Below are 27,197 nucleotides of genomic sequence, written 5' to 3'. Positions count from 1 at the left end.
CCATGGGAGGGAGCCACCGTGTCTGATGTGGTAGCCAATGTAAGAGTGCACCCTGAACTGGCCGTTCCTGTTTCACTCCTCCTGTACCAACAGTCTGCTACTCGTCATCACGAATGAACATACCTCACAGGTTTTGCTTTTGTGGGAACCCAGATCAAGATGGATTGCTTCTGAAATTTTCCTTAACCTTTGGTGTTTCTTCATCACAGAAGGCTCTTCCTTACTTGTCCAGTGGGAATTTCTCTTCTGTCACAGTTTGATTCTCCTCTACCTCAGGACCTGGTCTCCCTAGGGTGAGTCCTCTCAGTTTGGATTATAGAGGAACTCTGGAGTTGGAGATCGGAGAAGCTTTTCTTTTTGAAGAAAACTCAGCCTTCAGGATATTGATCTTTCTGTAACCTTCAAAAAGCTAGTTTTGTGATGGAAAGCTGATTGGGACCCATCTGTTTTTGGCTATGCCACTGATTCCTTTCCTGATACATCAAATCTTAGTTGATGCATTATGACCACAAGGGAATAAAAATTATGTCTTTTTAATACTTTAAAAACACTATACTTTTTTACACAGGCAATGGAATTAAGGCAAAAAGGAATCATAAATGTGAACCTCTTATAGAGGTGCCAAAACAAATATGCATGACAAAATACACATCATTTAAAAAAAATTGGCAAGATAATTTTTGAGTACCTATTATAATACTTGAGAATTTAATGTTCATCCCAGTTTATTGTATTGATATCATAAGCATGTCATGTAGACCCATTCTGGTATCTGGTGTTCAAGTGGTTCAGATGATCATATTAAACTTAAAATAATAATGAGAAATTCTGGGAAGATGGTAACAGTTGTGGTGGGAGAGTTTTCTGATCTCTCTAAATTTACACATAAAAATAGATCCTTGGATGGAATAACCAAAGCCATGGATGACATTGGCAGCAAAACTAGTAACAGGGAATCCCCCATACCCTAAATCCCCAATCAGATCAGATCAGATCAGTCGCTCAGTCGTGTCCGACTCTGTGACCCCATGAATCGCAGCATGCCAGGCCTCCCTGTCCATCACCAACTCCCGGAGACAAACTAACAACCACAGACGTTTAGAGAATCAGTCTCTCTGTGGAAGAATGCAGAGAGAACTAATGGGACATTTGATGGACTTAAGAATAATAGCACCCCCAAAATAGCCACATTCACCAGAATGTGAGTGGGACAACTTAAGAACAGTAGCAGAGATAGGGGATTCTGCACCTTTTGACCTGGGTAGGTCTGCAGTAAGGTCTGAAGGACTGGGTTAGACTAGGCTCAATGGACTTTTTCAGCTTGTGCCTTCTTGGGTGTGGTCCCCATACCCGGAAACCACTGTTAGCAATGGAAATTATGTTGAGCAGAGTCGGGAAGACAGAGAGAAAGGAAAGAAAATCCAGATAAAAGTGCTGAAGGGGAACAGAGCCAGGAAATCTCTGAAAGCAGACCTCCACTGAAAAAATTTTAAATATTCTTTTACTTGGCTGCACCAGGTCTTAGTTGTGGCGCTCGGGACCTTGGGTCTTGGTTGCAGCTTGTGGGATCTTTCTTGTTGCAGCATGTGAACTCTTAGCTGCATCATGTGGGATCAAGTTCCCTGACTAGAGTCCTAGGACCTGCATTGGGAGTCTTAGCTACTTAGCACCAGGGAAATCCCCAAACCTCCATATTTTTTTAACATATGGAGAAAATAACAGGAGTGAGTGCTGTGTGAAATTAAAAAAGCTAACCCCTTCTAAAATTACAGGAAAGTGAATTTTATATAAAAATAAGCAGGAAATCGAGGCCAAATCCTGCACTGTTATTATTATTATTTTAAAGAGAAATTAAAAGACAGAATAACATACTTTCAGACAATTAAACCACACATAAAAATATGTCCATAAAACAAATCTAAACTGTAACTTTCTGTTTCAACATAAGGTAAAAGATACTAAGAAATTATGTAAGACATGAAAGAATAAATCAGAATTAGAAAGATATAAAAAGGTGTCAAAATTCTTTTAAAAATAAAAGTAAAAAACATTTTATTTAATTAATTTATTTAAAAGTTTTGTTTCTTTTAACTATTTAAAAAAATAGTTTTTTAATATGTAAAAAATATATTAAAAAACAATTCTTATTTTTTAAAATATTTATTTATTTTGCTGTGCTGGGTCATCATTGCTTTGTGAGCGCTTTTTTCTCTAGTTGTGGCAAGCAGGGGCTACTCTTTGTTGTGGTTTGTGGGCTTCTCATTGTGGTGGTTTCTCTTGTTTCAGAGCACAGGTTCTAGGCATAGCATGCAGGCTTAGCTGATCCATGGGATGTGGAATCTTCCCTGTGTTGCCTGCATTGGCAGACGGATTGTTATCCACTGAGCCACCAGGGAAGTCCAAGAAAATTATTTTAGGAATGAAGACAAGTTAGAAGGAATATAAGCACAAATAAAACAATAGATAATGTCTTAAAATGGTTAAAAGGATGAAAATGTTATTCGTAAAAAATAAATGAGGAAAGAGATAAAAGTATTTTAGAGAAAGTGACAAATATTGAAGATAGGCAAAGATAGTCCAACATATAAGTAATAATATACCCTAAAGACGAGGACTAAGCAAGGGAAGAGAATAAATGCTAAAATCTATAATTTCAGAAAAGTTTTCTAAAATTAAAAAATATTTGAAATTGCATATTGAAAGAATTCACCAAGTACCTAGAATATTGATTCAGAGTGAATATCAATCCAGAATGACCAATACCAAGACTTGTTCTGCTAAAATAACTAGACTTAAAATTCCTTTGACTCTCTAAATGAGAAGAGCAAGCGACTTAGAGAAGGGAAAGTCAATGAAATATTGCCTTTTTTTACAGCAACATTTTATGCCAGAAAAAAAGGAGTAATATTTAGGTATTCAGAGAAAGAAAATGGGAGCCAAATATCTTATATCCAAGAAAATTGACTTTCAACTAAAAAAGATTACTGTTATCAATTTATAGGAACTCAGAAAATAATGTTTCCATGTACCCTTCTTGAGGAGTCTACTAGAGAAAGAGCTTCAGACTATCCAAATGACTAGAGAGACACCAGTATAAGGACTGCTGGTAAATATAAAAAATTGAGGGCAAAAGGGAGAGACTGTGGTATGTAATGGCTGTATGCTCTGATACTGTCAATATAACTGTAATAGGGGATAAAGGAGAGAGCATATATAAATTTTTAAAAACTGTTCTCAGTAACTAGATTGGTGGTGATAGTATTAGTATTGTAATGTGAGACCATTGTGTGTATAACGTGGGATGAAGTAAATAAATAGTTTTGAGATATTCTATCATCTCTTGTGTTTTAGAGAACTAGGGTTCCTGGTGTGGAAGAAGGGAGACATAGATGTAATAAAGAGAGACTGTATGAAACAGTAGTGGTCTTGAGTTTAAATGAGGAGTTATCAGTATGAACTCAAGAGCTATTTTATTTTAAAAAACATTATATGTGTGTGTGTGTGAATGTGTATTTCTAGTTCTGACTAATGAGAAGGCCTATGAGTGAGCATTCTCAGTGCCCAGACTATATAGCCTTATAATGTCATTTCCCATTAAAAGAAATCAGGGTATGGGCTTCCCTGGTGGCTCTGTGGTAAAGAATCTGCCTGCCAATGCAGGAAATATGGATTTGATCCCTGGTCGGGGAAGATTCCATATGCTGCAGAGCAACCAAGTCCATGTACCACAATTAATGAGCCTGTGCTCTAGAGTCCAGGAACTGCAACTACTGAGCCCATGTGCTGTGACTGCTAAAGCCCATGCACCCTAGAAGCTGTGCTCTGCAACAAGAGAAGCCACAACAGTGAGAAGCCATAGCAATAAGAAGCCTGCACACTGCAACAAAGAGTAGCCCCTGATTGCTGTGATTAGAGAAAAGCCCTCATAGCAACGAAGACCCAGCACAGCCATAAATAAATAAATAAAACTATATATATAAGTGTGTGTGTGTGTATATATATATATATATATATATATATATATATGTATAAACCAGGGCTTTTGGAGAAATGACTGATTCCAGATCTGAGACCAAAAATGTGCAAGATGAACTAGAACATCTTAACAAATAGTGAGGAAGCTAGCAGAAACTATAAGATCACGTCAGAAGGACTCAGGAGATGATTTGAAAATAATTTTATTAGCCAAATTTGAGACCATTTGACCTACAATAAGAGAAGTATTTGTAATGAATCGAAACTTATCAAAATATGTTTAAATTCATGAATGTTTAATGATTTTTAAAATAAAAGCCTGGTTGGTCACCTTCAGATGATAGGAATCCAATTTATTATCTTGAAATTGATAAACGAAGGGAAAGATTCAAGTCTTTATTTTGACTTTTCTAAATGACCTGAGCCAATGGTAAGAGGGGATGCATCTATTTATAAAAACATTCCAACAAATAAATAAGAAACATCAGAATTAGAATATCATCACTTTAATGGACTCGAGCATGGTGCATTGACAGTGCTCACATCTAAGAAGAAAGATTCTCAGACTTTATGTGCCTTCTATTGAAAAAACTGAGCACCACTTGTATTACCAGGGAGGTTGAATCTGAGTCTCATCAAGCCTCTAGATCCAGCTGCCCATTTGCAAGAAATATAGAGGAATATGTTGAATTACACCAACAGTATCAATCAGCAAAACTAACTCTATGCGTCAAATGTACCAGATTTTCAACAGATAAATTATAAATGAAAAAGGGTTGGAGAGGGACCTGTAAAACTAAGAGAGACCCAAGACATATTACTTTTTTCCAAAGGGCAAGACAAGGTACGCACTAGGCGTGCACACTTGGTGATACAATCAGACACACAGTGGCTTCCCTGGTGGTTTAGTGGTTAAGAATCTGCCTTACAGTGCAGAGGATGTGAGTTTGATCTCTGATCAGAGAACTAAGGTCCCATATACCTTGGAGCAACTAAGCCCATGTGCTGCGACTGCTGAAGCCCACATGCTCCTGAGGCTTCGAGCCGCAACTACAGATTCTGTGCACCACAATAAAGAAGACCCCGCATGATGCAATGAAGATCCAGTGTGCTGCAACGAAGAGCCGACACAGCCAAATAAATAAATATATATTAAACAAAGAGAGAAAGAGCCAGGCATACACATATACATATACACATATAAGCAAAACAGGATATTTGTTCCTTTTGGGGAGCAGGAGGGGCTTGAGAATGAGTTTATGAGGGAGTTGATTGAGAATGAGTTTATGGAGGGATTTCTGGGATTGTTGGTAGATTTGTATTTCTTGACTTTGGTGAGGGTTACAAGGTTTTTTTTTTTAAATGATAATGTTTATTTTATTTAATAAGGTTAAAAAAGAGAAAAAAACATGATGAGTTGTCTAAAATATACCCATACTCTAGAAAATTTACATAGTGATTTTTGTTTTAATAAGCCCCTCATCTTAGGGATTTTCTTAGATCTAACCAGACTGGCAACCTACTCCAGTATTCTTGCCTGGATAATTCCATGGACAGAGGAGCCTGGTGGGCTACAGTCCATAGGATTGCAAAGAGTTTGTCTCGATTGAAGTGACTTAGCAACCAGACATATAGACCCACAAGACCCAAATCAACCCCACTCAGCACTATTAACTCACTCCAGGTAGCTTAGTCTCTTTGTCTGCCTCCTCCGACCCAGTGACAGCCTGGGAACAAGTTGACATTACACTTTGACCAGGTTTCCAGAGGGGTCAGAGGCAGAATGTTAACCCAAGGTCAAATTTGCCCATAAGAAGGTGAAAGATTTGTCCATAAAGAAGGCGAAGGTTTTTGGTTTTTTTTTGGCTAGTTTGCTTTTTAAACCCATTACTTACACGTTCTGAGAATCAGAGCACTGTCATAGTTGCATTTTTCTCCACAGCATGCCTTTCCAGGCACTCATGTACAGATGAAGGCAGGCATAAATTAGGTGAGTATCAAGGCCTCCTTCAGCTCTGATATTTGGTATTTGAGGTAGAAGTATGTTAACTTCCTTATTCTGCATATGGAGATGATAGAAAATAAGAGGTTTAATGGAATTTTCTAGGTCACACAGGGAGCTGAATGCTCTGTTAGGTCACCTGACAAAATTTATTGTCAGTGTAATTTTTCTGTTTGTTTCATTTTTAATGCCATAGGTTTTATTTACAATTTTCCATTCCACCGCCCTCCTCCCTTACTCTTTTTGGCAAGGACTGGAGAAGTACATCGTTTCTGAATGGTAGTAATTAAAGGTATATTCAGAATGGTTTGTTCTCTGATTTAAATCCCTGAAAAACCAGAAGAGGTTTTGACAGAACTAGGACATGGGAAGCAAAAAGTCAATTAAATCTGATTTTTTTTTTCAAGAGCCACATAAATGCCACATACTTGAGCCATGTTAGCAGTTTTCCATCTGCTTTTGTTATCTCAAAAAGAAGGAAGTTTTCCTGGCATTTCTCTGAATTGTCTTAAGTGACTTTTAGATCATCACAGTGAGTGGGGTGGTCCTAATTCTCAGTGCTCCAATTTGACTCTAAAGTTTAGAGCAGACTGCACTAATTCATTTGGTTAGTTTTGCCCCCTTTTGGCTTGAAAAAGAAAAGGCTGTGAATTCTTTCACTTGGCAGAGAAAGTAACATTGTGGGTTGTCCTTCCAATACATTTTCCACAGGCACCAATCTCTTCTTGGGAATAAACAGGCTGTTGTTGAACAGACAGACATTCAGGAGATTCTATAAATTGAATCTTCCATCTTCTGCTAATATGGCTTTTGGCAATAAAGCCATTATCATGAAGTGCCATAAAAGGCATCTTTTTTTTTTTTTTTTTTCATCTGTTGCCTACTCAGCATGGGGTTTATTGCTATTTAGAAGTCTGACTGCTAAATGCTAAGCTAGGCAGGTCACCCTGCAGTAAATGGATAGATGAGTCTCAGATATGCCACCTGCTGTCCTTTGGGACAACAGGCACATTTTTTTGGTGGCAAGACCTAAAATGGCACCAGAGGCATGCTCCCTTGATTTTTGATTGCCAATTGGACATTGGCTAACTGGCACTAAAAGAGATCAGTAGATGTGTATTCTATGAACTAAGCCAACTCAGATACTTAATGATTACTGATTTGGAGTCTGGTGCTGTGAAAGATTTTAGAGCTAGATAAAATAGAATTTCTCCTCTTAAGGAGTTTATATCCAAATTTTGGAAATAACACTGAACAATAAGAAGCAAATGTCAAAGTCTATTAATTCTTTAAATACTTGGCTTTATACTAGGGCCTTTGGTAAATGCTCCATAGGTTTATTATTATTGCTATTATTGTTGTTGTTAGGAGCATAGAGGTAGGATTTTAGAGTGAGTGGAGGATGGGCTGCAATATGAATGTCCAAAAGTAGGAGGCTTTTGGAGAATGGATGAGATTTGTATACATGGAAGGCATTTGAAGCTAGCATAGTGTAAATTAAATCAGTTCTCAGTTTAGGATCTGACATTCTTTTGCCTGTTAAGTCACTTTTCCACCTGCTTTCCACCTCCCAAAAGTTTATTGTTTGTTCTCTTATGGTTTATTTTCTTTGGGATTATGTCTCCTTTTCTTGAGAAAATAACTTTATTACAATTTTACTGAGGTTTTCAGAGTAAAGAATGCATATGTTCAAATTATCATTTTAACATACTCTTGAAGAGAAATAACTTTATTTTTAACAAATATACATACTCATTATTTTAACAAATCAAGCAATACAGAAAAGTACAAAGAAACAAGTAAAAGTCAATGAATACTCTACCATGCAGAAATTATTTTAATAATTCTATTAAAGTTCATTCCATTTCACAATATATGCATATATACACAAATACAAGAGTAGAAGGGTCATTTGTTTGTTGTTGTGGTTGAGTTATAAAAGTTTTTTATATATTCTAGATATGAATCCCTTATCATATATATAATTTACAGGTATTTTTCCCATTCTTGGTTTATCTTTTTACTTTCCTAGTGGTGTCCTTTGCAGATATGTTATTAATTTTGATACAGCCCAGTTTATTTATTTTTTCCTTTTGTTGTTTGTGCTTTTGATGCATGTCCAAGAAACCATGGCTTAGGTTGAAAATTTATACCTGTATTTTCTTCTAAGAGTTTCATGGTTTTAGCTCTTAAATATAGGTCTTTGACCCATTTTGAGTCAAGTTTTTTGCTATGATGTGAGGTAGGGGTTTCACTTCATTCTTTTGCATGTGACTGTTCAGTTGTCCCTAGACCCATTTGTTGAGTCTATTCCTCTCCTATTGGACTGTCTTGGCACCCTTTGAAAATAAATTCACTTTAAATGTGAGGATTTTGATCAATAACCCACCGTCTTGTTTACCATTCCTTTGTCGTTAACCTTTGAGGTCAGAAAATGTAAATCCTCCAACTTTGTTTTTCTTTTCAAGATTGTTTTGGCTATTTTGGGTCCCTTGCATTTCTGCATAAATTTTAGGATTAGCTTATAAATTTCTACAAAGAATCCAGCAAGAATTTTGATGAGGATAGCATTGAATCTGTAGACCAGTTCAGGAAGTGTTGCTATCTTAATATAGTAAATATTAGGTTTTTCCTGTGGTCATGTATGGATGTGAGAGTTGGACTGTGAAGAAGGCTGAGTGCCGAAGAATTGATGCTTTTGAACTGTGGTGTTGGAGAAGACTCTTGAGAGTCCCTTGGACTGCAAGGTGATCCAACCAGTCCATTCTGAAGGAGATGAGCCCTGGGATTTCTTTGGAAGGAATGATGCTAAAGCTGAAACTCCAATACTTTGGCCACCTCATGCGAAGAGTTGACTCATTGGTAAAGACTCTGATGCTGGGAGGGATTGGGGGCAGGAGGAGAAGGGGACGACAGAGGATGAGATGGCTGGATGGCATCACTGACTCGATGGACCTGAGTCTGAGTGAACTCCGGGAGTTGGTGATGGACAAGGAGGCCTGGCATGCTGCAATTCATGGGGTCGCAAAGAGCTGGACACGACTGAGTGACTGAACTGAACTGAAACTTATTAACATTTATATATAAAACCTAAATATTAAGTCTTCCAATCCAAAAACATGGGATGGCTTTCCATTTATTTTGATATTTTTATATTTCTTTCAACAATGATTTGTAGTTTTCAGAGTATAGTTTTGTACTTTTTTGTTAAATTTCTTAAGTATTTTCTTCTTTTTTGATGGTATTGTGAATAGAATATTTTTTAAAGATTTCAATTTTTGATTGTTTGTTGCTAGAGTATAAAAGTATGATTGAATTTGTATATTGATCTTGTATTCATAACTTTACTGAACTCGTTTATTACTTCTAATAGTTTTATGGTAGATTACTTGGGATTTTCCATATAAAATCATGTCATCTACAAATAACACTTATTTCTTCCTTTCCAATCTGAATGCTTTGTATTTCATTTTCTTTTCTAATGTCCTTGGCTAGAAATTCTTGTATAATGTTGACTAGAAATGGTGAGAATGGACATCCTTCCCAGTGTTGGGGGAAATCTTTCACAATTAAGCATGATGGTTGCTTAAAAAGTGTTTTTTTGTGGATGCCTTTTTATCAAACATAGGAGGTTCCCTTGTGTTCCAAATTTGTGGAGAGATTTTTTTCAATAAATAGATGTTTAATTTTGTCAAATGCTTTTTTATATCAATTAAAAATTTTAATTGAAAATTTTATTTATATGGTGATTATGTAGTTTTTCTTTTTTAGGTGGTTAAAATGGTGGATTACATTGATTGATTTTCAAATGTTGAACCAGACTTGCATGCCCAGGATAAACCCACTTGATTGTGGTGTTATTATTCTTTTAATATATTTTATATATCTTATTTATAATGTATTTCATTGTAATAATTCATTGCTAATGTTTTATTAAAGATTTTTGTGTCTGTATCCATGAAGGGTACTGGTTTGTAACTTTCACTTTTTATATCATCTTTGTTAGATTTTGGTATCTGAGTGATGGTGGTTCTCATGAGTTGAAAAATGTTCCTTCTTCTATGTATTGGGAAAGATTATGAAGAATTAGCATAATTTCTTCTTTGAATCTTTGGTAAAATTCACCATTGAAATCATCTGAGTTTCCTTTTCCTAGGAAAAAAATTAAATTAGGCATTCAATTTCTTTAATACTTATATGACTATTCAGAATTTCTACTTAACCTAGAGTCAACTTAGATAATTTGTGTTTCTCAAAAATTGGCAGATTTTATCTATTGAATTTCTGCATGTAGAGTTGTTCACAGTACTGCTATGTTATCATTTTAATGGCTGTAGGATCTGTAGTGATATCCCCTGTTTCATTCCTAATATTGGTAATTTATATCTTTTTTTATTTCTTGGTATATCTTGCTAGAGATTTATCAATTTTATTGATTGTATCAAAGAGCAGCTTTGATTTCATTGATTTTGTCTACTGTTCTTTTCTTTTCAATTTCATTGATTTCTACCCTAACTTTATTATTTCCTTTCTGCTCTTTGATTTGCTTTTTTCTTTGCTCTTCTAATTTCTTTTTTTTTCTTTAATGATTCATTTTATTTTTGGTTGCAGGGGGTCTTTGTTGCTTTGTGAGGGCTTTCTCTAGTTGTGGCAAGCGGGGGCTTCACTTCATTGCAGTGTGAAGGCTGCTCATTGCAGCGGCATCTCTTGTTTCAGAGCACAGGCTCTAGATGCTTGGGCTTCAGTAGTTGTGGCACATGGGCTTAGTTGCTCCATGGCACATGAGATCTTCTTGGATGACAGATTGAACTCATGCCCACTGCATTGGCAGGCAGATTATTACCCACTGCACTAGAAGAGGGAAGTCCCTCGTCTAATTTCTTGAAGGTAAGATTAGATTATTGATTTAAGAACTTTCTTTTCTAATATAAGCATTTAATGCCATGTTTTCCTCTAAGCACTGCTTTATCTGCACTTCACAAATTTTGAAATGTTTACTTTCATTTTCTTCCAGTTCAAAATATTTTCTAATTTCCCTTATGATTTTCCCCTTAATTCATGGACTACTGGGAGAAGGCAATGGCACCCCACTCCAGTACTCTTGCATGGAAAATGCCATGGACGGAGGAGCCTGGTAGGCTGCATTCCATGGGGTCGTGAAGAGTCGGACACAACTGAGCAACTTCACTTTCACTTTTCACTTTCATGCATTGGAGAAGGAAATGGCAACCCACTCCAGTGTTCTTGCCTGGAGAATCCCAGGGACAGCAGAGCCTGATGGGCTGCCGTCTATGGGGTCACACAGAGTTGGACACAACTGAAGCAACTTAGCAGCAGCAGCAGCATGGATTACTTGAGAATCATATTGTTTAATTTCTAAGGTTTAAGGAGGACATTTTCCTGTTATTTTTTCATTACTGATTTCAATTTATTCAATTATAGTCAGAGAATTTGGTTTGTATCATTTTATTCTTTTTAAATATGTTAAGATATATTTTATCACCCAGGATATGGCCTAACTTGGTGAATGTTCCTTGTACACTTGAAAAAAATGTGTGTTCTGCTACTCTTAAATGAAGTATTCTATAAATGCATATTTAGGTCAATCAGTTGATGGTATTGATTAGTTCTCATATAACCTTGAAATTTCTGTTTGCAAGTTCTATCAGTTACTAGAAATGTTGACATTTCTAATGATAATTGAATATTTGTTTACTTTTCCTTTCAGTTTTCTGTTTTTGCTTCATGTATTTAGAGGTTCTGCTGTTAGCTGCATACATATTTAGGATTATTATGCTTTAAATTGATCCTTTAATCATTATGCAATGTCTCTTTTTATTTAAGGTAATTTTTTGGTCTAAAATATACTTTGTCTAATATAATTATTGCCATTCTAGCCTTCATTTGATTATTGCCATTATGGTATATATTTTTCCATCCTTATACTTCTAATCTACTAATATTATTATATTTAAAGTGAATTGCTTGTAAACATTTAGTTTCATCATTTTTATTAATTCTAAATATTTATCTTTTAATTGGTTTATTTAGATGTTTACATTTAATGTAATCATTGATATTTTAATAGGCCTATCATTTTATTGTGTTCTATTTCTATTTTTATTTTCTATTTACCCTTTCTTGCCTTCTGAGTTATTTTTTAAATTTTTATTTATTTTTTTATTTTTGTTATTAGATCTATTACTAGATCTGTTTATTTATTTTTATTATTAGATCTATTACTGGATCTTTGTTGCTGTGAGTAGGCTTTCTCTAGATGCAGTGTGTGGGCTTCTCATTGCAGTGGTTTCTCTTGTTGTAGAGCCCTGACTCTAGGGTGCTTGGGCTTTAGTAGTTGTAGCCCATGGGCTCAGTAGTTGCAACTCATGGGCTCTAGAGCATGGACTGTGTAATTGTGATTCACAGGCTTAGTTGCCCAGTGGCATGTGGAATCTTCCCAGAGCAGGGATCGAACCCATGCCCCCTGCATGCAGATGGATTCTTAACCACTGGACCACCAGGGAAGTCCTCTTTTGGGTTATTTAAACATTAAAAAGCTTACATTGACAATTTAAAAAATAATGGCAATCCCTTGTTCAGTTTGCTTGCTGCTGCTGCTGCTAAATCGCTTCAGTCGTGTCCGACTCTGTGCAACCCCATAGACGGCAGCCCACCAGGCTCCTCCGTTCCCGGGATTCTCCAGGCAAGAACACTGGAGTGGGTTGCCATTTCCTTCTCCAATGCATGAAAGTGAAAAGTGAAAGTGAAGTCTCTCAGTCGTGTCTGACTCTTAGCGACCCCACGGACTGCAGCCCACCAGACTCCTCCATCTGTGGGATTTTTTCCAGGCAAGAGAACTGGAGTGGGGTGCCACTGCCTTCTCAGTTTGCTTACTTTCCTCTAATTATAAACTTCTGCAAACTATAATATTGAATCAGGATATTGACATTAATACAGTCTTATTCAGATTTCCTCAGTTTTACTTGTATCCATTTGTGTGTGTATTAAGTTCTACATAATTTAATCACTTCTTTATGTTTTTGTATCCACTACCCCAGTCAAGGGTCCCTTGGTCTCTTACCTTATAACCATATTCACCCTCCTTCAGCTCCCTATGTCCTAACCCTTGACAACCACAATCTTTCCTGTCTTTCTAAAATTTTCTATCTTAAAATGTTATTTAAATGGAATTGTATAGCATATAACCTTTGGGATTGATCTTTTTCATCCAGCATAATTTTCTGGAGATTCATCTACATTGTTGCATGGTTAATAGTTTGTTCCTTATTATTGCTGGATAATAATTCGTGGTACATTGGTACCACAGGTGGTTTAACAATTCACCTGTTGAAGAACATTCTAGGCCAATCCCAGTTTTTTACTATTACAGATAAATTTGCTATGGATACTTATATAATGTTTAAATTTTTTAGTATTCAATATTAGTTTATCTTTTTCTTATATAATATCTCTTAGAATTGTTTCATTGCTCTGAGGATTACAAAAGACATAGTTAACTTTTCATTCTACTTAGAATCAGGTAGAATGTAGAAACTTACCATCATGTAGGGCCATTATCCTTATCCCCTTTATTTTATGGTTGTCTTATTAATTATTTAGTGCAATTTATTTAATATGACTTATTACAGTTGTTCAGTTCAGCTCAGTTCAGTTGATCAGTCGTGTCCGACTCTTTGTGACCCCATGGACCACAGCACACCAGGCCTCCCTGTCCATCACTAACTCCTAGAGTTTACCCAAACTCATATCCATTGAGTCAGTGATGCCATCCAACGATCTCATCCTCTGTCATCCCCTTCTCCTCCTGCCTTCAATCTTTCCCAACATCAGGGTCTTTTCAAATGAGTCAGCTCTTCTCATCAGGTGGCCAAAGTATTGGAGTTTCATCTTCAATATCAGTCCTTCCAATGAACACTCAGGACTGATCTCCTTTAGGATGGACTGGTTGGATCTCCTTGCAGTCCAAGGGACTCTCAAGAGTCTTCTCCAACACCACAGTTCAAAAGCATCAATTCTTCAGTGCTCAGTTTTCTTTATAGTCCAACTCTCACATCCATACATGACTACTGGAAAAACCATAGCCTTGACTAGATGGACTTTTGTTGGCAAAGTAATATCTCTGCTTTTTAATGTGCTATCTAGGTTGGTCATAACTTTTCTTCCAAAGAGTAAGTGTCTTTTAATTTCATGGCTGCAGTCACCATCTGCAGTGATTTTGGAGCCCAAAAAATTAAAGTCAGCCACTGTTTCTACTGTTTCCCCTTCTATTTGCCATGAAGTGATAGGACCGGATGCCATGATCTTAGTTTTCTGAATGTTGAGCTTTAAGCCAACTCTTTCACTCTCCTCTTTCACTTTCATCAAGAGATTCTTTAGTTCTTCACTTTCTGCCATAAGGGTGGTGTCATCTGCATATCTAAGGTTATTGATATATTATAGTTGTATTAAACCTTAATCTACCCAGTTGGCTTCAGGCTACAAGTTCCAACCAGATCTATGGGTTATGGTTCCAATGTCAATTTCATTTGCAGAGCCTTTGCAGTGCTATTGGATCTATCCCAGGAAGGTACCTCTAGCAGTCAGTCTGGGATTTGGGCTGTGGCTTACCCTGTTCCCTTCACAAAGTCTATGGTAGGCAGTTTAGGATGAGGCCCATGCATGCACAGTCCAGGGATTTGTCCAGGAGTTCATAAATGGCTTTATGGGGTCACTTTTCCCAGCTTCCGCCTCTTCATACTCTCTCAGATACTTTCATATTTCCTAGGTGCCCTCTTTTTACTCCTCTTGGTCAGAAAGCTGAGGCTTTATTTATCATGCTCTTCCGCACACTGGGCTGGGAGTATGAGGAAATGGAGAACAAAAAGGGGGTGATGTTTCTCCCATTTACTCTGAGCATTAGCAGACCCCTTTCCTGCTCTTCAATCCAGAATAAGGACTGTGTTCTTCCCATTCCAGGTTTCAGCTGTGTTGCATCCAGCCTGGGCAAAAATGTGATTTGGTGACTCTGAATTATGTCTCTCCCCAAATCTATCATTTTCATTTGAGTCCTCAAATAGCTAATTCATTCATTTTGTCTACAGTTTATAACTGCATTCACTGGGAGAGACAGGGTGGAGTGTTTTTCCTTCTTACTTCATCCATTTTGTCTTTCAAACATTTGTTGACATTTGACACATCCATCTATAAGTGTTTCTTTTCAGTTCTCTTTGTCTTCATGAACTTGTGTTTTTGTTCTTTACCAAAGCTCTTTATAGCTCTCGTAAAGTCTTAAATTAAGAAAAAGAGGAGATGGTCAATCTTCTGTCTTTGTTTTATGGATTGTAACAAAATTGTGTTCTATGCAAACTTTGACTATTTTTTCCTTGCTTTTCTCCATTAGTATTAGTTGCTGTTTTAGTTCCATTTCAAGCTCTTATTGTTGGTGTTTTGTTTTGTTTTCTTTTATAACAGGTAACAGAGGCATCTATTAGAAAGTTGGAAGAATTAATTGGAAATCTGCTGTTTTGTTTTTTCCAGCTGGTTAGAATAGAGCCTCCCTCTAATTGTAGAATATGAATATATATATGATATCAGATCAGATCAGATCAGTCGCTCAGTCGTGTCTGACTCTTTGTGACCCCATGAATCGCAGCACGCCAGGCCTCCCTGTCCATCACCAACTCCCAGAGTTCACTGAGACTCACGTCCATCAAGTCAGTGATGCCATCCAGCCATCTCATCCTCTGTCGTCCCCTTCTCCTCTTGCCCCCAATCCCTCCCAGCATCAGAGTCTTTACCAATGAGTCAACTCTTCGCATGAGGTGGCCAAAGTACTGGAGTTTCAGCTTTAGCATCATTCCTTCCAAAGAAATCCCCAGGGCTGATCTCCTTCAGAACGGACTGGTTGGATCTCCTTGCAGTCCAAGGGACTCTCAAGAGTCTTCTCCAACACCACAGTTCAAAACCATCAATTCTTTGGCGCTCAGCCTCCTTCACAGTCCAACTCTCACATCCATACATGACCACAGGAAAAACCATATATATATGATAAATAAGACATTCAGATTTCCCCCTTTCTTTATGTTAACCAGAGAAAAATATTTTAATTTGTTGATTGCTGTTGTTTAGCCACTAAGTTATGTAAGACTCTGTGACCCCATGAAGTGCAGCATGCTAGCTTCCCTGTCCTTCACTATCTCCCTGAGTTTGCCCAGATTCATGTCCATTGAGTCAGTGATGCCATCCAACCATTTCATCCCCTGTCACCCCCCTTCTCCTCTTGCCCTCAATCTTTCCCAGCATCAGAGTCTTTTCCAAACTATGACAATAAAAACCCTTTACATCTGTATATTGCTCTCATATCTTAACATTAATTCTTTAGTTAGAGTTGATAATTATAGGTTTGCATCAACATCTACCATATTTTTTTAGAAGAATTATTTTTATTTCACTTTTTTTGGGATTTTGCTGCCTGTCTTTACTAATTAAGTACCAAAGTGTCCTCAGAATTGTGAAACCTTTGCTGAGAGAAATATCTATTCCTTAGTTTAGTTGGTTTTTGATTATATTCAACCTTCATTGTTCCCTTTAAGACTGTCTTAAGCATAGACCTTTAACTTTATGTGATAAAGGAGAAACTGGGGTTTGAAACTAGATTTTATCCATAGGTACACTGCTTTTAACTTTCACTTTTTTATTAACGAAGCTAATGTGAAAGCAAAGTGTTTTCTGTTGCCAATTTAACTTCTTTAATTAAAAATGAAAGTTATAAGGTAATAGTGCCATGGGTGAAGTTCTAATGTTATCAGAATGGGGAAAATGGGTTTAAAATTGAAACGGTTGACATGGTGGTGACTATAGCACAGCATCAGGAGTTTTGACACTTTATTTAATGGAAAAAGGATACCAATGCCTTAAACTCTTCTAGTATTAACTTTAAAAAATTATAAAACTATAAGAGGCATGACTATGAGAAAAGCACTGATGAAAGCCGAGGGTGCCCTGGGAAGGTATGAGTTTGAAAGATTAAAGCATGAATACTCGAGGTTTCAAACTGTAAAAGAATGTGTATCCTGTGCCTAAATGAGGTCAGGCAAAGCAGAATTCCTCCTCACTTTTACCAGCCTCATAAAGTTGACAAGTGTCTGAAACAATCATTCTGGAATGTGCTGAACCTGATTATAGCAAAATCCCTGTGAAAAAAATCATGGTCTACAGTCTTTGTGCCGGTGGGAGTGGCTTGAGGAGTTAGTTAATTTTCTTGACTACAAAATAAGGTATTCAGAAAAGTATGTTTATTTATGGAGAGTCTTAAGATCCCCCTCTCTAATTTCCATTTATATCAGAAAGTATGTTTTCAAACAATTGTTTCCCATTCATGAGGACCTCAGCCTAATGAGATCAGTGTATCTGTCATGCCTGTGCAGTTCACTCAGTAGAATTTCTAATATTTGGTAGAATTATGTTCTCCGCCCCCCATCCACAGAAAACACCCAATGTCATACCAGACACATCACTTTACAAAATATTAATAGATTTCCCCCAGTATCAGTATTATACACAGAGGTATTTCAGGCATACAGCATGTTACATCTACAAAGACTTTAACATAAAAATGTCCTTGGCTCAGGACTCACAGTAAAAATGTAATAGTAAAGCTAAATTAATTTCACGGTAATTTATCATCCCTAAAATTTAAAGTGGGAGAAGGAGAAGGGTCTTTCAGTCAAGTACCTGCCCCATGTCTTCTGACAAGAACTGAAAGCTGAGATTTAGTGAAAACAAACTAAAAGATGGTAAATCTGGGTAAATTTATAAGGAATTTTTTTCCCCGTAAGTCCACATGCTTGACAAAGCCAAAAGATGTTGAGTCCCAACAACACTGATACTTTCAGACGATTCAGTTTTCACATGAGCAACTGTGGCTGATGGAGGGGACCTCTTGAAAGCACCAGGCATGTTGGAATGGCTGTCCAGGGTGAGCAGGATGGCCACAATCCACCGGCTTTCAGAGCTCAGAAAGCTGGGGGTACCCCATTCCCTCCCACACCAGACCTCTGTGCCCAGCCAGCTGTGTGACCAGGAAGAGGCATGGGGCCCCTGTCCTAGCTTCCTGAGGCAAAGGGGCCATACATATCAGCAGCCATTGCATGGGTTTTTCCATAAGCATCTCCAACCTTCCCAAAGCTTCCCTCAGCTTCTGCTTTATTATTTCATAGATGGATCCAGGGGAGAAGGCAATGGCAACCCACTCCAGTGTTCTTGCCTGGAGAATCCCAGGGACGGCGGGGCCTGGTGGGCTGCCGTCTATGGGGTTGCACAGAGTCGGACAGGACTGAAGCGACTTAGCAGCAGCAGCAGCAGCAGCAGCAGCAGATGGATCCAGGAGGGAATTTTTCCTCTTTACAGCCCCTTCTCGGGATGGCTGTAAAATTATCTCCAACCATTTCACCTGGAAATCTCCAAGAGGACACGCAGCTCCTGTTGACATCCCGTTGTGTTTTCAGTAGCTTTGCAGATTTGTCTGTGGTGTGTTTTCCAGTCCTGTGCTTTTCTTCATTCTCCCCAAGTGATTCATTAGTATGTTTCCTATTGTAGAGGGTTATCATTAATATACAAATTAATAGTCAAGGAAGTATCCAAATTTAGGGCAATGATTTTTTTATATACATATAGGAAATTGGGTTAGTTGCTTTCCTTCCTAACAAAACCTCATTTTGCTACATTTTTAGCTTTTAAATTTTTTCTTGAAATAGCTTTATTGTCTTCATGTGTTTATAAAGTGAAATACATACTCTCTGCAAAAGCTTAAGAAAATCCTATAAATACAAAGAGGTTAGCAAAGACTACCTGTAATTCCATTTCCTGGAGATGGCCTCTCTTCCACTTGACTTAAATCCTTCTGGTCCTTTTTCAGTTCAGTTCAGTCGCTCAGTCATGCCTGACTCTTTGCGACCCTGTGAACCGCAGCAAGCCAGGCCTCCCTGTCCATCACCAACTACCGGAGTCCACCCAAGCCCATGTCCATTGAGTCAGTGATGCCATCCAACCGTCTCATCCTGTCATCCATTTATCCTCTTGCCCTCAATCTTTCCCAGCATCAGGGTCTTTTCAAATGAGTCAGCTCTTCGCATCAGGTGGCCAAAGTATTGGAGTTTCAGCTTCAACATCAGTCCTTCCAATGAACACCCAGGACTGATTTCCTTTAGGATGGACTGGTTGGATCTCCTTGCAGTCCGAGGGACTCTCAGGAGTCTTCTCCAACATCATAGTTCAAAAGCATCAATTCTTTGGCTTTCTTTATAGTCCAACTCTCACATCCATACATGACCACTGGAAAAACCATAGCCTTGACTAGATGGACCTTTGTTGACAAAGTAATGTCTCTGCCTTTTAACATGCTATCTAGATTGGTCATAATTTTCCTTCCAAGGAGTAAGCATCTTTTAATTTCATGGCTGCAATCACCATCTGCAGTGATTTTGGAGCCCAGAAAAATAAAGTCAGCCACTGTTTCCACTGTTTCCCCATCTATTTCCCATGAAGTGATGGGACCAGATGCCATGATCTTAGTTTTCTGAATGTTGAGTTTTAAGCCAACCTTATCACTCTCCTCTTTCACTTTCATCAAGAGGTTCTTTAGTTCTTCACTTTCTGCCATAAGGGTGGTGTCATCTGCATATCTGAGGTTATTGATATTTCTCCTGGCAATCTTGATTCCAGCTTGTGCTTCATCCAGCCCAGCATTTCTCATGATTTAACTCTGCATAGAAGTTAAATAAGCAGGGTGACAATATACAGCCTTGACAGACTCCTTTTCCTATTTGGAACCAGTTTGTTGTTCCATGTCCAGTTCCAACTGTTGCTTCCTGACCTGCATACAGATTTCTCAAGAGGCAGGTCAGGTGGTCTGGTACTCCCATCTCTTTCAGAATTTTCCACAGTTTATTGTGATCCACACAGTCAAAGGCTTTGGCATAGTCAATAAAGCAGAAATAGATGTTTTTCTGGAACTCTCTTGCTTTTTCCATGATCCAGCGGATGTTGGCAATTTGATCTCTGGTTCCTCTGCCTTTTCTAAAACCAGCTTGAACATCTGGAAGTTCATGGTTCATGTATTGCTGAAGCCTGGCTTGGAGAATTTTAAGCGTCACTTTATTAGCGTGTGAGAAGAGTGCAATTGTGCGGTAGTTTGAGCATTCTTTGGCATTGCCTTTCTTTGGGATTGGAATGAAAACTGACCTTTTCCAGTCCTGTGGCCACTGCTGAGTTTTCCAAATTTGCTGGCATATTGAGTGTAGCACTTTCACAGCATCATCTGGTCCTTTATAGGGAACTAGAAATATAGTTGTCTATATATGTGTGGTGCATAACTACCCTCTCTCCTTAGAACATTTCCAACTCCCTTGTCCATCCTGTTTGCTCAGTAACACCCAAACTTGGTCCTACTTTAATTTTATGACCAAAAACCTCAAGGGGACCCTTAACACAGCTCAGCAATGTGAGTCCACTTCCCCAGTTGGTTCACCCTCCCACTCTCTAAGACCACTATTTTATGCCACGTTTTCTTTCTCCCAATCTTTAACACCCTTTCCTTCCCTCTCATTCAGATGATGACCTTGTTTCTTATTTCAAAGAGAAAAATAGAAGCAATACAGTGAAAGCTGTCTCATTGCCCAGCCATCAGCTCACACCACCAGCCTTCTGGCCACTGTTCCCACTCTGACTCTCCTCTTGCTGTGAGCAACCCCCATATAAGCTCTGCATCCCATCCCTTCTCCTAGTCAGTGGTTTTGCTTCTGACGGGATTTGACCGTTCCTTCGTTCTTCCACTCATCAGGTTTCCTCTCAACTCCTTCATTCCCAGTATCACAGAAGCGTGCTGTGCTCTCAGCCATCTTAAAAACATGTCCTAACGTCTGTATCACCCACAACCACATTTCTCTGCTTGCCTTTATGGTAGAATTTCTCAAGAGTTGGTAGACCATTTTCACTTTATATTGACTATATTTTCTAATTTTTGGTATTCTCGATGCTTTGGTGTTTGGGGTCTTGATCTTTGGGAAACTGCCCCTCCCAGAGCTAGCTAATTCCTGGAATTAGCAAAGGACTGCCCTGCAAGCACCTTTGATATACAAACTAACCAATTCAGAGCTCACACCCCAACCATCTCCTGTATCAAACTCTCACACACCAAACCAGTATTTCCCCTGTCCTAAGTCACCCCAAGGCCAGACACTGGACAACTAGGGGCCATTCCTTTAGCCCACAGCCTGCTGAAATTATCCAGAAAAGATAATCATAAACTTAAACCTACTTCCTGTGCCTCACCCATTCCTTCCTTTGAAAATCCCAGTAAAGTTTCTGCTCTGGGCCATGCTCCCATCTCCCCATTTGCCTCCTGGCTGACCTGGGTTCTTCCCCATATGGGGGATCCTACTGGATTTTTTTTCCCCACTTTCTCTGTCAAGCAGGAAGAGAGTTGCACTGAGTGTGAGTGAGGACATTCCTTGAGCTGAACACTGCAAGTGAAAGGGTAAATCTCTCAGTCATGTCTGGCTCTTTGCAACCCCATGGACTATACAGTCCGTGGAATTCTCCAGGTCAGAATACTGGAGTGGGTAGCCTTTCCCTTCTCCAGAGGACGTTCTGAACCCAGGAATCGAACCAGGGTCTCCTGCATTGCAGGCGGATTCTTTACCAGCTGAGCCACAAGGGAAGCCCATTTCTGGGGATCTGTAGGTATAAATTTCTTCATTCCTGACAGTCATTTCCATGTTTGTGTACCTTACCAGATCTGATTCAAACAAATCCTGGGTACACACTTTAGAATACACTTCTGCTTGGGTTTTCTGTTTAAATGACTCTAATCAGATGTTTGTCCCCAGCATTCCTCTGAAACAGATCTTAGAACACCTGCTTCTTGCCAAACTCAGTGGTTAATTCTTGGTTCTCCTATTACTTGAGCTCCTAGCAGATTTGATAGATTCTTATCATCTCCTTTTTACTTTTCTAAAAATATTTATTAACTTATTTGCCTGCATTGAATCTTGGTTGTGGCATGAGGGGTCTTAGTTGCTGTGCATGTGGGCTTCTCTTTTGTAATGGTAGGCAGGCCCAGTAGTTGAGGCAGTCTGATTCAGTTGCCCCAGGGATGTGGGATTTTAGTTCCCTGAACAGGGATCAAACCTGTGTCACCTGCATTGGAAGGCAGATTCTCAACCATTGGACCACCAGGGAAAGTCCCTTAGTTGTCTTATCTTTAGCCGTTACCTCTCCCCTGCATTTCTGTCACTTATATACAACTTCCTACTTGATACTGTCTCCTGGCTCTCTGATACAGCAGACTTTGTGTGTCCCAAAACATACTCTTGAGTTATTCTTTATACTCGCCTGATTTTCCCATTTCCGGATATAACACCACCATTCACCTAGTTCCTCACTCCCAAAAAACTAGGAAATATGTGGTTTTTGTTTTCTGCCTTCTTTTGTTTCTCCCCACTATGCCTCTCTTTTCCTTTTATTTCTCTTCCTACCATTTTCATACAACAAAGCAAGGAGGCTTTGGTGATGGCAGGAAGGAGGGAGCAATGAGACAAGCCCCCTGGTCTTGTTTGGCAGATCTTGTTGTTACTGGGGTTATGGTAGCTCAATGGTAAAGAATCTGCCTGAAATGCAGGAGACGAGGATTCTATCCTTGAGTCATGAAGATACCCTGGAGGAGGAAATGGCAATCCACTCCAATATTCTTGCCTGGAAAATTCCATGGACAGAGGAGCCTGGTGGCCTATAGTCCATGGAGTTGCAAAGAGTTGGACATGACTAAGCATGTATACTGGATGTGGCAATGGCACCCCACTCCAGTACTCTTGCCTGGAAAATCCCATGGATGGAGGAGCCTGGTAGGCTGTAGTCCATGGGGTCGCTAAGAGTCAGACACGACTGAGTGACTTCTCTTTCACTTTTCACTTTCCTGAATTGGAGAAGGAAATGGCAACCCACTCCAGTGTTCTCGCCTGGAGAATCCCAGGGACGGGGGAGCCTGGTGGGCTTCCATCTATGGGGTCGCACAGAGTCGGACACGACTGAAGCGACTTAGTGGCAGCAGCAAGCACGTATACACCTCATTGTAACTGGGAGAATCTGGTGCAGCTTGTCTAAAGAAGGAAAAGCAGGCGGTTTCTACATCAGAAGCTGCATGAACAGCTGTATGCTTGATGGGGAGGGTCTAAACACTGCAGCCAGGACTGAGATGGGCAGCAGTCATGGAGCAGCCTGGGGCTCCTCTCTTGGGGGAGAGGGTAGTAGTTTAGTTGCTCATTCATGTCTGCCTCTTACAACCTCAGACTGTAGCCTGCCAGGCTCCTCTGTCCATGGGATTCTCCAGGCAAGAATATTGGAGTAGCTTGCCATTTCCTTCTCCAGGGGATCTTCCTGACCGAGGAATCAAACCCGGGTCTCCTGCATTGCAGGCAGATTTTTTTCTGACTGAGCTATAAGGAAAGCTCAGACTGGGAGAGAGGGGGTTCCCCATTAGTCCAGCATCAGGAGGCTGTTTCTGCAAATGGTAATGATGTCTCTCCCCTCCCACCACAACTCCTCATTGGTGTCAGTGTCCAAATTCAGGGCCCTCTGATGGTCTCTGCCACTGTTCTCTGTTTAAGTGGGTGTATTTTAGCTTTAGCATGTCATTCTTCTCCTTTTTAAAAATATCTCTTTATTTATTTGGCTGTACCTGGTCTTAGTTGTTGCATGTGGGATCTAGTTTCCTGACCAGGGATCAAACCTAGGCCCCCTGCATGGGATTGTGGAGTCTTACCCACTAGACCACCAGAGAGCACCTTAGCATGTCATTCTTCATTCTGTCTTTTTCAACTGTTTTTTCAATAAATATTGGATTAGGACCAGGCATATTTTTTTTCTTTTGGAATTTCAAATCAAATATTTAAAATTTTTATTTGCTTCTTCACTTTAAGCCCCAAGTATGTCAGCACATGCTAACCAGCATGGAAGGAGGGAATCTTGCCTTATGTTGCTGGCATTTTTCTGTGATAGATGTGCAAAGATCTGTTAGCAATTAAGGATTGATTTCATTGTCCAAGAGATTTGGGGACTGAAAGCTTGGCATCACAGGCTATTTCGGGATCCAGGAAGTAGGACATGTGCATTTCACATACTTCTTTATCTCCTGTGTCGTAGCTACTTCTCCATCAGATGAGTTGGGCTTCCTGGAAAGAAAAGATTTGGGGGCATAATTGTATAGAGGGTCTAATTAATGTGGAAGGACTTGGTGTACAGCAATTTGAATACCTAAAAAAGAATGGAAACTTAAGAGTGAGCAATATTATAAGTAAAGTGGGTTGATTTTTTTAAACCTACAGTAGATTTTATTTAAAACTGAATATTTAACAGCTAATTGGGTAAGCCTAAAGGCTTGAAATTACACGTCTATGAATTTAGGCCTTGCGTTTTTGACACCTTGGATCCTCTTCTCCCTCCTTTGCTATTTTTAACTTACTGCAACAGATGAGGGGCTCTTAAACTATCTGTTAACCTTTCTTTCTCCTTTTTTTAACCATGTAGAGTCGCTCAAGGCAAGAAGACCCAGAGACAGCAAGACTGAAACAAAAAGCAAAGGAGGTAGGCATGGCTCGAGATCATTGGGTTTGACATTTCAAGGCTTTTGCCTATTAATTTTTTATGCCTTGCTACTTGTATATCGTTAATAAAAATCTGACGAAAAACTTTTTAGGATGTATTTGTTGCTTTGGCTTTGATCTTAATGTTTGCAAACTAATACATTAATACATGTGAAGCCTTAAGGAGTTTTTCTAAGAGAATATTTCCATACATTATGTTTTCATTTCCATTTTAGGTAGCTGAGCCTCTGTGGGGTTGTTGATGGTGGTGGCATTCGATTTTGGTTGGGAAATGTATTTCTTTGCCTGCCATTAAATGTGACTTTCGAAGTATGTGAAACCTTATCATCAATATTTTACCTAAATTCACTTCAGTAAGGTCCCGAACTTCTAAGAAGTGTTGCCATTTCAAATTCTTCATTTTGGAAAGATGTGTGAAACTCCATTCGGTTATTTGTAATAGTAAAACTCATCCCAAATCATCTAATCACAGGGCTTGCTGTCTGGTTATTAAAATTTCACTTAGGTTAGGCTACAGAGATCAGCTCAACTGAATGTCATTATCTTTGCTCCCTTTAAGGTGCCTGCTTCCTAGAAGTGGCAGCTGTGCCTGACTAACTGAGTTGCAGTAAACCCAGTTGTCCAGAAACGTAAGTCACGCCAACTAAAACATGTCATCTTGTTCCTTAACGTATGTACAGGTCCCCCAATGCAAAATGTAGTCATGACATGACAAAGTGTCCACCGAAAACGTCGAAAGAGTATTGGAGATTCAAGGATCCAGTGAATAACTAGATCACATTTGAAATTTTATTTTATGACAATAAGTAGATAGGAAACTTGAATGATTACTCATTGGAAAATGATTGCTCACCCCATTTTGAATGCCTTGCAGTGACACATGGGGGAATAGGCTGTTGAAATGGCCCTTTAAGTTGTGTTTTACTCAAAAGTGACTGTGAAATTCTTTGAATATTTATGATTTATGCTGAGTATCATACAACCTTCAATAGCTTTCAGATTTTTATCCTTGTAAGTAATGTTTGAAATGTCTATCATATTCTGATTTCTGAGTGGTTAATTATTCAGGTAAATGTTAAGTACCTTTCTCTAAGAGGAGAGGGAATGGGAAAAAGCACACTGCACAGGAAAGCAAAATTAATTCACCATGGTGATCAGTAAGATAACCACCGATCAGGGTCATCGTTACAGAAATTTCTTTTACTATTGTTTCCCAAAAGATGAAATCGTTAACAACCATGGTTATTTTTTTAGATCCACTAGAGGGAGTAGTGTTGTACAGATAGGTACTTTTAAAAAGATCTGTTTGTCATTGAGTTGGTAAATAAATTTGTGGTAATAGTATTATCAAAATTTAACAGCCGTGATATTTTAAGTCTCTTTTTATTTGCAAATGTTGCTAGGTGGTTGATTTAAACCCAAAGCCAGCTTTTCGGTGACAGAGGAGAATGCTCTATACTTTCACACGTTTGTCCTACTTCTTTCTCTTCCTTCTAATGTAATTCCTTAATTTTCTAATTCTGCTTACTGTCCTGAGGCAATTTTGATATGCAAATAAGCTTTAGCATTAAGAAAACCGGAAGCTTTTGAAATTCTGACTTTCATTTTTTGAGAGATTGTGTGTTTGGTATGGAAGGCCCACAACAGGGAATAAATGATTACCATTTCATTTCTACTGTGGCTTTCAAGAGCATGTGTCTGTTCCTGGATCTCCTGGTGGTCTGCCTGACCAGTGCTTTGGCTTGGTGGGTAAATGACACCCTCCCAGATAGAAGATGTCATCTGGTCTTCTCTTTTCCATGAAGTGATAATAATAAGAAGCTTCAAATGTAATGTTTTATTTCCCAAAACTTACAGAATTTACAGTAATTAACACAATGTTTTACAAATGTTTAGAAGTACCGAAGGGCTTGCGATGGAAGTGCAACACTGGGCTCGTCTTCCGTTCCTTTCATACCACTCCTCAGAGTGATCACTTGATAAAACTTTACTGAGGTAAAATTTACATGCACTGAAGCTCACACTTGAAAGCCTTCAGGTGAATTGGTTTTGATTAATCGGTCCAGTTGTGTAACTAGCACCACACTCGAGATACAGGTCGTTTCTGTCATTCCAGAAAATGCCCTCATGCCTCTTCTTTTCAAAAAAAAATTTTTTTAATTTGTCTTTATTGTATTTTTATTTGGTTAAATGTTTTCCAGTGTGTTTATATATATATATAAATATATTTTTTATGATTACGATTATTATTTTTTTCTAGCTGTGCTGGGTCTTCATTACAATCCATGGGCTTCTCTAGTTTCAACTCACGGGCTTAGTTGCCCCATGGCGTGTGGGACCTTAGTTCCCGGACCAAGGATCAAACTTGTGTCCCTGTATCAGAAGGCATATGTTTAACCACTGGACCACCAGGGAAGCCCCAAAATTAATTTACCATAGTGGCTGTTAAAATGACCACTGATTAGAGTGATTGCTATAGAAATTTCTTTTACTATTGTTTCAAAAAGGTGAAATAGTTATAAATGTGGTTATATTTTAAATCCACTAGAGGGAGGAATGAA

The 27,197-nt window shown here is 38.7% G+C and overlaps 1 long non-coding RNA gene across 1 annotated transcript in view; it reads left to right on the top strand.

Annotated features, from left to right (window-relative positions):
- The window catches only part of LOC112580276, a 234,944-nt gene that overhangs the window by 142,408 nt on the left and 65,339 nt on the right, over positions 1–27,197 (top strand). Inside the window, exons 2-3 of the long non-coding RNA XR_006546423.2 lie at positions 24,560–24,616; positions 25,196–25,265. This is a non-coding gene — a long non-coding RNA (uncharacterized LOC112580276). The remainder of the gene's footprint in view (positions 1–24,559; positions 24,617–25,195; positions 25,266–27,197) is intronic.

Source organism: Bubalus bubalis, chromosome 18, assembly GCF_019923935.1.
Source record: "Bubalus bubalis isolate 160015118507 breed Murrah chromosome 18, NDDB_SH_1, whole genome shotgun sequence".
Taxonomy (NCBI): domain Eukaryota; kingdom Metazoa; phylum Chordata; class Mammalia; order Artiodactyla; family Bovidae; genus Bubalus; species Bubalus bubalis.
Note: the sequence above shows the minus strand (reverse complement) of the source record. Positions and strands in the feature narration are given on the sequence as shown.